The sequence below is a fragment of the Lissotriton helveticus genome, chromosome 12 (assembly GCF_964261635.1).
Source record: "Lissotriton helveticus chromosome 12, aLisHel1.1, whole genome shotgun sequence".
Lineage (NCBI taxonomy): Eukaryota > Metazoa > Chordata > Amphibia > Caudata > Salamandridae > Lissotriton > Lissotriton helveticus.
This window is the reverse complement of record NC_136073.1, coordinates 648,851,388-648,862,753: the sequence shown is the minus strand read 5'-3', so window position 1 is coordinate 648,862,753 and position 11,366 is coordinate 648,851,388.

Here is an 11,366-nt window from a genome sequence, read left to right as displayed (position 1 = left end):
GCTACACAACCTGAACATTTGAATTCTAGTGGGCTACGAAGTGCGGATATTGACACCAGGTCGCACAGGGCCCTCCGGGGCACAGAACCCAATATGGCGGGCAAGCAAGACGGAGACCGGCGGAAGACCAAGATCACCGGCAGGGGCAGTGTGACGCAGGCGGATAGTATCGAACGATTCACCCAGCCTAGGGGATCACCCGGTACCATCCCTAAAACTACCAGAGGGGCGAATGTGACTTTTGAAGACCCAGAGGAATTGAGCCTTCAAGTCGTCATGGGCGCCATTGCTGGCATGAAAACTTCAATCGGACAACAATACGAGGCTCTGGCTTTAAAGTTGGATACCGTGGCTGTGAATGTCACCTTAATCAGGGCGGACCTCTACAAAATGAACGAGAAGGTAAAATCCCTAGATTTGGCCACAGCCAGTCTCACTACCGACGTTTCTGACTTGCAAACGGAGGTCCGTAATTTGCAAACTGCCAACGAACAGTTTGCCCGCCGATTGGAGGATTCCGAAAGGCGTGCAAGGCGGAATAACATACGCATTATTGGTATTCCTGAAAAATCAGAAGAAACCGCAACGGATCTTTTTGTGGAAGATCTGGCCCTCAATCATCTTGCCCCCAAAGGCTTGAGTAAATTCTTCGTGGTGGAACGGGCGCACAGAGTGCCGGGCGGGAGGCCGAAGCCGGGTGCCCCACCAAGTCCTATCACTAGGATTTTCAACTTCCGCGATAGAGACGCTATTTTGCAGGCCTCGAGAGTGGGTGGACCCGTCAAGTTTGAGAATACTACAGTGAGCTTCTACCCGGACGTCACTCAATCTGTCCAAAAACAACGATTGGCCTTTCAAGGAGTAAAAAGGCGGATGCGAGACATGGATTTGAAGTACGCTATGCTCTTCCCTGCACGGTTGCGGGTCGAATATGAGGACAAGGCCTTTTTCTTTGACCGCCCAGATGTGGATAGTGACTGGCTTGACACTCTGCCCGTGAGAAGAGATCCAGCAGACCGCTCTGGGGGTACGGAAGACGGCGGATCGGCGCAAGAATAAGGAATATTGACTAGGTTCACTGAACTATTGCATAGTGTACTGCTGGGGGTCGCATATCGTATGTATAAATATGTTTTGCTGCTTCTACGAGGTGGCGGGAGGGACAGGGACTCGTCCTCCTCTGGGGTTTCTTTTTGTAGACTAGTTAGTGAATGGGGCGACAGGCACACTGCAAGTTGGGGTGGCTGATGGGTCAGACGCAGAATGCAGGGAGGGGGGTAGATGCTTGGTTTTCTGGTTGGGGGCGGGGGTTGGGTGTTGGGGTTTGATTTGGTTTAACACAAGGTGCCGTATCGTTTGCTTATTGTCCGCTGGTGATGCGTCTTTCTCTGGGATGGGGTGGTGGGCACTATTGGGATGGGGGATAGGGGGTTGAGACTAATGTCATGGAATGTCAATGGTCTCGGGACAGAATTAAAAGAAGGGTGGTTCTCCAACTACTCAAGAGAATGTCACCAGATGTGGTCCTGCTACAAGAGACACCTTATAGAAAATTCCTGCTCATCCATGAGCAGACGAGGTTATCGTCTTGTCGCTCATTCGGGCTTCACCTCCGGGTCTCGGGGTGGGGGTAATGATCAGAGCCTCCCTCCCCTTGGAAATTGACGAGGTGATTTATGATGACAGGGGACGTTATGCAGTAATAGTGGGCAGATGGGAGGTAAAGACCATACTTCTAATGTCTGTTTATGTCCCACCTGGTCTGCAATAGTCCACATTTGAAGATATCGGTAAAGTATTTCTGAATCTCCCGGAAGGATTCCTGATAGTGGGTGGTGACTTTATTTCGGTTGTTTGTGGGAGGGAAGATCGTTATCCACCTAGGGACCTGCCGGGATCAAAGGCTTGGCTGAGTAGGCTTATGGACACTTTGGGATTAGTAGATTGTCGGCGCTTGCTACACCCTGGGCAGACACAATACACCTTCCACTCCGGGGCACATGGCAGCCTCTCTAGGCTTGATTATGTTCTGATGCCAGCGGCGCAGGCCATGATGGTTAAGGAGGTTAGACATCTGCCTCGTGGCATTTCAGATCACTACCCGCTACTCATGGTGTTGGATACTGGTGTTGGAGCAGAAGGGAGGTTAGCTCCCATAAACCCATGGTACCTCCGCAACCCTAGGACCCGTGCAGCATTGGTTAAGTCTATAGAGCACTATTTACTTGAAAACTTGGGGTCAGTGTCTTCTGCTGTTTCACTTTGGGAGGCTTTCAAAACAGTTATCCGTGGGCAGGCTTTGTCGTTGATTTCCTGTGCCAAGAGGAGTAAACATGAAGAAGTAATCCGACTTGAATCCGAAATAGACGAGTTGGAAGAAGATTTGGAACATGATGTTACTCAGGAGAAATTTCATGCTCTTAGTCTCAAACAGAGTGATTATAAAGCACTGGTCACTGACGCTGCCAGATCCATGAGTAGAGAGCAGCAGGGGCATTTGTATGATGTTGGGGATAAGGCAGGTAAATTGATTGCATGGCTGGACAAGAAGGAGAGAGCGAGTCGGGTGGTTCCGGTGATTGAAAGTCAGAGTGGTATGAGAGTTACTGACCCAGTGGAAATAGTGGAACGCTTGAATTTTTTTTTTCGCAGAATATTTTCAGGGGTTTATTCTCCCGTATCGGACAGACCCGAAGAGGACTCGCATTTGCCGCTCATTTGCTTAAACTCTACTTGCCAACAAGGAGGATACCTGAACGCTGAACACGGAGGGCGCTTTGCAACACCTAATCTGCACAGGAAAGGTCGTGCACTAGACCTTGAGGCTACCTGTTGGCTCCACCAGGGGACTGCGAGGACCAGCAGCCTCTACACCTAACAGCTGGTGCCTCTTCCCCCGGCGGCCACGCCCCTTAACTAGCTCACCATAAATTGAACAGACCCAAACGCACCGCGGGACGCGCGCGGGGCGAAGCGCAGGCGAAGCCCGGGCCAAGGGCGGGCCCGTTTAAGCCCGTTCAAGACCGGGCAGGACTGGACTGGGCCACCCTATTTTCAGTTTGCTTTTATATTTTGCCACTGACAAAACATCTATTTAGGTCCCGCCAGTTTTTGCTATTTGGCCTTAGAAGTTTCATTGTACCTTACTACTGTTACGATCCTTATGGTACAATGTGTCCGAGAACCACCAGGAATACTGTTAAAAAGCAGGCTCAATCTGCAGCTGAGGTCATTGGGCCAATAGACCAATTTATAACGAAAGCTAACGATGCCATTGAGCAGGGTATCATTCTATTGGACCGGAGGATCTCACAGGACCTGATGATTGACAGACGCTCTTCAATGGGCTTACTGGCCACTGCAAAAACCCCACTTCGTCCTGTTGATCTGCCCCCTCCAGTGACAGCACATGCAGAAATGCACACCGTCCCCCGCACAGTGGACCTACCTGCATCCCTAGATCTTTCCGAATCCCATTTCTCTCTTGAAAAATCTCCAGTTATTTTTGTTACCCAACCAGATAATCCCCCCTCCTCCCCAATAGCCAGGGGTATACGAGAAGGAGCAATTCCCAAAAAATTGAAGAAGGCAACTACTAAGTCCCACCACTCCACCATTCCTTCTTCTACAACTATCCTTGCAACTCCTTCTGTCTCTGATCCTCCCCCGCAAATCTTTAACCCTTCAACCCCCCACCATTCTCCTTCACTGTCAAGTGCACAAGCAGTGGATCCTATCTCTGTTAACCCGATTATCAGCTGTACTAGCTCCAGTAGCTATGACAGTGGAGGAGACATGGAAAATGGTAACCTTACAACTAACACATGTAGCAACGATAGCTTACTGCTTACCAGAATTGGAGATTTATTTAAATCCCACTTGGAACCAATTGAAAAGGCTCTACACTTGGTTCAGTCCCAACTAACTCAACTGTCTCTAGGACTAAACCAAAGTAAGGGAAACAAGAAGGATTCCAACTTGGCGCAAGGTAGGCCCACTACTTTAAACGTAAAAACATCAAAGCCTGTAACCTCTGCGCAGAATCCCAACACCAACAAAGAAAAAGCCCCAGAGAAGCCTACTCAAAAACATTCTTTAACACCTACAAACAAGCCGCAACCACCTCCCAAATCCACTAATCCCTTACCGTCACATTCTGCAACCAATCCCAACCCAACATCATCTACCCATTTAAATCCTCTTTCTTCCCTTTCTACCACCGCAGCCCCCACTCCTGCCCCCACCCATCCCAAAAACTCTACTGGATTCAATACCATTCCGAAAAACCGTAAGAGAAGGACTCCCCCTATTCATCTCCCACCCGAGGCTTCTCCATATGTAGTAATAATGACTGGTGTTCCGGAACTCTCCCCAAACCAAGACGAACCGGTATGGTCTTTAAAAAACAAAGTAATATACTGGTTGTCCAGCAACAGACCTCTTCCAATCTTTATGGACAACAGAGTTACTACGAACCGAAAAACATCCAGGGCGACTGCGTTATAGTAAACTTTGCAGATCCCAATACAGTTGAGCATATCTGCTCCTGGGGTGATCATACCTCTACTGAAGGGATAGCCACTCACAATCTGTCGTACTTCTATCCCCCGACTACACGACGTAACGCTGGTCCTACGTGGTCCTGGACGAGGGTAGGGAACTGGGGTGGGATTAGAGATCGAGACCAGTGGTCTGGGTACGGTTTTAGCAATCCACCACCAGGCCACTTTAACAACTTTAACAACTGGAGAGGCCCACCATTATCCAATAGATATGACTGTTTGGATATGGTGGACTGACCACCAACTCTACCCATCTCAGACAGTGGCCCCAACAATGTTCCGCCCAACCCCAAACACTCCTGTAAGAGCACTCGGACGGTCGGCTCTATTTTGCCACCCCTGTCTGGTACCCAGCCTGAGTCTTGTCCTCCCCAGCAACCCTTGACCCAACAGCCGTCAACTTCTACTCACCAGGATTTGTGTCACACTTTGTCAGCTACCCCAGTTGACTCACCTCTGAGCCAACAACCTATTATTCTTCAACTCAGTGATCCAAAACCTACCCTCTCCGTTTCCGTCCCAACCACTCAGTCCTTGTCCCAACCCCCACACTCCTCTGCTGAACCTCAGTTTTCAAACCCTATTTTTTCATCAACCCAGGATCTTCCAGTCATATACTGGAACGTAGCTGGCCTTAGATCCAAAATCCATCTCCAGTCCTGGCTAGAAGTGACCAATAAATATAAGCTAATCTGCCTTCAAGAAACCTGGGCAATTGATCCTATTCACATCCAGGGCTTCAAAACATTCCATCTTCCGGCCATACCGTCCACTCATGGAAGACCCAAGGGTGGCTTAGCCATTTACATTTCCAACTTAATTCCTTTTACAACCACGGAAGTCCCGTTAGTCTTTCCAATCTTTCAAATTCTCAAATTAGTTCCAGACAATAGTTCTTGTTATTATTTCATCAATATGTACAATAATTCCACGCCTGGTGACTGTGTAAAATCTTTGTTGGAAATCACTTTATATTTACAAGATCAGAAAGCCAAGAACCAACAGCTACAATGCCATGTTGTGTGGGGTGGGGATTTCAATGTTTATTTGTGTAACAACTATAACAAAGGTATTTGTGGGCTCAAAGACGAGCACGACGCCCCCCTGGCCCACTTCGCCCACAGTAGTGTTGGTGACGCTTTAAATAACTGTATTTTTGCTCTAGAACTTGAATTCGCGAACATTTTAGTGAGTCCTGCTGTTGAGTTCAAGACGACTTTTCACGGTAGAGGATTTAGCACAATTATTGATTTTATCTTATGTTCCCAATCTTTAAACAACCGATTGAAACACTTTACAACTGGTACCGATCCCTCAAGCGATCACTACTCAAACAGCACCACTATAGTATTAAATACCCCATCCTCAGCCTGTCCAAAAACAAGCCTCTTAACGCAGCATTCCCTGTAGATGAGTAAAATTAATGGCTATACTCTCAAATGGTCGATGATCAATCCCTCAGAGGCCACTAGCAAGATCATCCAAAGAACCCTTCCCTTAATCTATCACTGTTTGGAGATGTCATCATCCCCTCAGCTGATCCTCTCTAGCTTCGTTAAAATCTTAGAAGCCATCAGACAAGAGCTTACTCGCCAACATAAGACTCACGATAACGATAAGGATTCCAGTGGGTGGTTTGATTCCCATTGCCGTAAAGCCCAGCGTGCACTAAAAAACGCTCTACACAATCAAGTCAGGGACCAGCCCCTAATTGCGTCTTTAAGAAAAAACTATAAGATGGCACAAAAATCCCGTAAACGGGAAATAAAAAATAATCTCTGGGCCCAACTACACCAGAGCACACTAAGCAAGTACTGTACCCTGTTTTGGAGAACAGTTAAGGCCCCTTTCCTAGCTGATGCAACTGCTGTACGGCATCTTGACGTGGCAGTACCCGCTGATAAATGGGTAGCACACTACTCGCAGATCTTCGGGGACCCCACCTTGACAACTGAGGCTCCTAGACTAGAGGCGGCAGCTGTCACTAGTAACAATATCTACCCTATTGACCTCCACTTCGATCTAGTGGAGGTGACCGCGGCGCTGACCTCCTCAAAGACCGGTAAAGCGCCCGGTCCTGATGGGGTCCCCTTAGACATCTTTGTTAGCAACATAGACTTATGGTCCCCAATTGTTACGCAGGTCATGTCCGCAGTGACTCAGATCGGCCTTATTGATTCTTGGTCCACTTCTGTGCTCCTACCCATATTTAAAAAGGGAGAACGGGACAACCCAGCCTGCTACAGGCCCATCTCCCTCTTGGATTCTCTGGGCAAGGTCGCCGGCAGATTAATTCTGGAACGACTACGGGACTGGGCCACAGAGAATAAGATCTTAACCGACTTACAGTTTGGTTTCCAGGAGGGTCTGGGCACTGTAGAACAGGCCTTAAACCTGACTCTGCTTATGGGTAAATACGCCTGGGCCAAAGGCGGTAATCTTTACCTAGTCTATGTGGACTTGAGTTCCGCATTCGACTGCGTAATTCATTCCAAGCTATGGGCGATCTTGAGTAATCTGGGCATAGATCTTGCACTGCTGAATTTCCTCCGAGAGTTATACTCGGATGCAAAAGCTTGTGTGAGATACGGCATCAAAGGGGAGCTTTCTGAATCCTTTAACATTGCAAAAGGCGTTAGGCAGGGTTGCGTCCTTGCTCCATTCTTATTTAACATCTACACTAATGGACTGGAGCAAGCGATGCTAGTTGATAGTAAAGATCTCCCCTGCATAAACACCCGCCCAATCCCTGCATTATTATATGCAGACGATTCTGTCATCCTCTAACCAACTACAGATTCAACTAGATAAATACTGCCAATTCATGCTTTCTCTTGGACTTTAAGTTAATAAGTCCAAGACTTTTGTTATGAATATTGGCAAGAAAGCCCAAAAATGCAAATCTCCTTTTATTGAGAAGACCAGGTTAGAAACTGCTAACACCTACCCTTATCTAGGTATTCTCATTGATAAGCATCTGTCCTGGAAACCTGCCACTTCCAGCAAGAAATTGCAGTTTCAACGCACAACATCGGTGTTGACTTCATTCTCAAGGAAACTGGGCAAGCCCGCCCCTGCTGTGATTTTGAAGATCTACCAAGCTAAATGCATGAGCGTGGCCACGTACGGGGCTGGTGTATGGGGCTATACGCCCGCAGATGAGCTTCAAATTATCGAAAATGACTTTTTGAAATATATATTAGCCCTTCCCCGAAGTGCTCCTACTTACGGCACCCATATGGAGCTCGGCTGGGAGTATCTAACTGACATCATTAGGTACCAGCCGATTCTCCTATGGCATCGTATATGGACTCAGGAGCAATGTCATCTTACTAGGTCACTAATATCGGACTGTCTCACACTGACCTATTGGAAAAAGATTCCCTGGCTGTTATATGTTTTTAAATTTTTGAATGATCTGAATTGCCCTGCATATTTCACTGACCCTGAATCTCTATTGGCTATACCTAGAAAAACTTTGAAAAAACTATGTGTCGCCCATTTAAGCAATTTACGTTTGTGTTCAGAACTTGGTAAAAAGTCAAATGTTCATTTAACGATGATTCAATCCTCCTATGGCATTCAACCTTATCTGTCTTTTTTTTTGTCTAATTATGAGAGATATGTTTTAACCAGATTTCGGTTTGATGTATTTTATCGCCTTGTCTCACTGCCTGTGCCCTCTGATTGGTCACGTGAAATAGCTAACTGTCCATGTGATGGTCATACTCGCCAGTCAACCCTGCATGTAACCTTCTTCTGCAGTCTTTATGAGACCCCGCGGAAACGTTGGCTGGTCCCACTTCTCCGGCACTTAGGATTGAGAAGATGCAGACCGGCTCTTTTGGCACTTCAATACTTAGACACCCCGTATGTTGCCAAAACTGTAGCCTGCTACCTCAAAACCTGCTTGAAAATCCATTCCCAATTACTAACCACTGCTCCTTAAGACTTTATTTCCGCGCAAATGACTACTGTGATAATATATTTGTGCATAGAGTGTCAGTGTTTAGTTGAACTTGAACGATTTCTTATTGTTTTGAAGCAAATAGCGCTCCGCTTTCTTTAGTAATTAATGAGCAAATGGAATTTTTTATACTGTTGTAAATATTCGTTTTTAAATGCACTTTTTATGATTGTAAATTCAATCGAAATAAAGTTACTTTTGACTGACTCGCACTTGTTGTTGCGAGACATAGCTTTACCCCGCCTAGCTGACGAAGACAGGGAATTGATCGATGCTGTACTGACTGCTGATGAGATTGCGCTGGCGATCCGTTCAGTGCGTTCAGTCAAAGTGATGGGACCAAACGGGCTCCCTATTGAACTGTACAAACTAAGACCCGACAAGATAGCGCCATAACGCCGGGCTATGTTTCTTGAATCGCATGATGCGGGCCTCCTCCCCCGTGATCAAAGGCTCGCAACCATTGCAGTTATCCACAAAGAGGGAAAGCCGCGAGAACATTGTACATCCTATAGGCCCATTTCACTTTTGAACGCCGAGCCTAAGATTCTGGCTAAGGTCCTGGCGAATCGCCTGATAACAGTCATTGGTGATTTAGTCCATCCTGATGAGTCCGGCTTTATTCCACATCGCAATACCACACTGAACCTGCGGCGTCTCCATGGAGTCCTCGCGAGAGTGGCGTCCATACGTGAGCCGGCCATCTTGGCATCCCTGGATGCAATGATGGCCTTCGATACGGTGGAGTGGCCATACCTTTGGGCCGCGCTGGCAAAGTTTAGTTTCGGCCTGGGATTTAACAGATGGGTAAAACTGTTATACAAGGAGCCGCTGGCCCAGGTAGTGGTGAATGGCAAAGTCTCTGGCCCCTTTGTACTGGGGAGAGGCACGCGACAGGGATGCCCGTTGTCCCCTCTCCTCTTTGCTATGGCCTTGGAACCGCTCGCTGCCTGGCTGCGTTGGCAGCCCTCGATGAGTGGTATCAGCTGGACCCCGGAGTTTGAGGATCGCATTTCGCTCTAAGCTGACGACATCCTTTTATATCTTTGTAAATCACCCCCTAGCAGTATCTGGGAGAAATATGGCCTCCTTACTCATAGTGCATGTCAGGCATTGATAATGGCATCCTGTGTGGCACGTGGATAGGGGGGACAGGTTTGCTATGAAAGAAATCACTTATTTAGTGGAATGAGAATTTAGGGATGATTGTGTAAGAATTGGAAATGCATGGGGCTAGTGGCAGACTGTATGAAAGGAAGGGCTATTTGTATTTAAAGAATGTAAAACGAGAGAAGATTTCTGGTATCTACAGTCCAAAGACAATAGAAATAGAGGAAGGACTGACAACCTTATTCTATGACATAGATACCTTTGGCTGGGGAACTTACAGCAGAGTATGTAGCTCACTGTGTATGTGCAGGGGCTTTGAGTGAGTTTTGACCAGGGTTCAAACCCCAGGTGAGGAAAATCATTTTTTTATTTTTTTTATTTTATTTCTAAATTCCACAAATGAAAGCTGTGCCTTTGTAAATGACCCCCTAGCAGTATCTAGGAGAACTATGGCCTCCTTACTCATAGTGCATGTCAGGCATTGATAATGGCATGCTGTGTGGCACGTGGATAGGGGGGACAGGTTTGCTATGAAAGAAATCACTTATTTAGTGGAATGAGAATTTGGGGATGATTGTGTAAGAATTGGAAATGCATGGGGCTAGTGGCAGACTGTATGAAAGGAAGGGCTATTTGTATTTAAAGAATGTAAAACGCGAGAAGATTTCTGGTATCTACAGTCCAAAGACAATAGAAATAGAGGAAGGACTGACAACCTTATTCTATGACATAGATACCTTTGGCTGTGTAAGAATTGGAAATGCATGGGGCTAGTGGCAGACTGTATGAAAGGAAGGGCTATTTGTATTTAAAGAATGTAAAACGCGAGAAGATTTCTGGTATCTACAGTCCAAAGACAATAGAAATAGAGGAAGGACTGACAACCTTATTCTATGACATAGATACCTTTGGCTGGGGAACTTACAGCAGAGTATGTGGCTCACTGTGTATGTGCAGGGGCTTTGAGTGAGTTTTGACCAGGGTTCAAACCCCAGGTGAGGAAAATCATTTTTTTATTTTATTTCTAAATTCCACAAATGAAAGCTGTGCCTTTGTAAATGACCCCCTAGCAGTATCTAGGAGAACTATGGCCTCCTTACTCATAGTGCATGTCAGGCATTGATAATGGCATGCTGTGTGGCACGTGGATAGGGGGGACAGGTTTGCTATGAAAGAAATCACTTATTTAGTGGAATGGGAATTTGGGGATGATTGTGTAAGAATTGGAAATGCATGGGGCTAGTGGCAGACTGTATGAAAGGAAGGGCTATTTGTATTTAAAGAATGTAAAATCGAGAGAAGATTTCTGGTATCTACAGTCCAAAGACAATTGAAATAGAGGAAGGGCTGACAACCTTATTCTATGACATAGATACCTTTGGCTAGGGTACTTTCAGCAGAGTACGTGGCCCACTGTGTATGTGCAGGAGCTTTGAGTGAGTTTTGAACAGGGTTCAAACCCCACCTCTGGAAATTATTTTTTAATATTATTTTTATTTTTTTTAACAATTTATTTATTTTAGCAGAGTGAAACATAGTCCTTTGGAAATGCTCAACTGATAATAATGAAAGACCAAGTAGAAAATCTATGGCATATGTCACATCAGATGTGGCATATGCCACATGACAGAGTGACACGTGTCACATGCCAGACTTGGGCTCCAACCCCTTCTCGGCTGCGGGCCCCCTGGGCAGCGGTAGGATGAGCGTGCGCTTGCTTGCTTGTG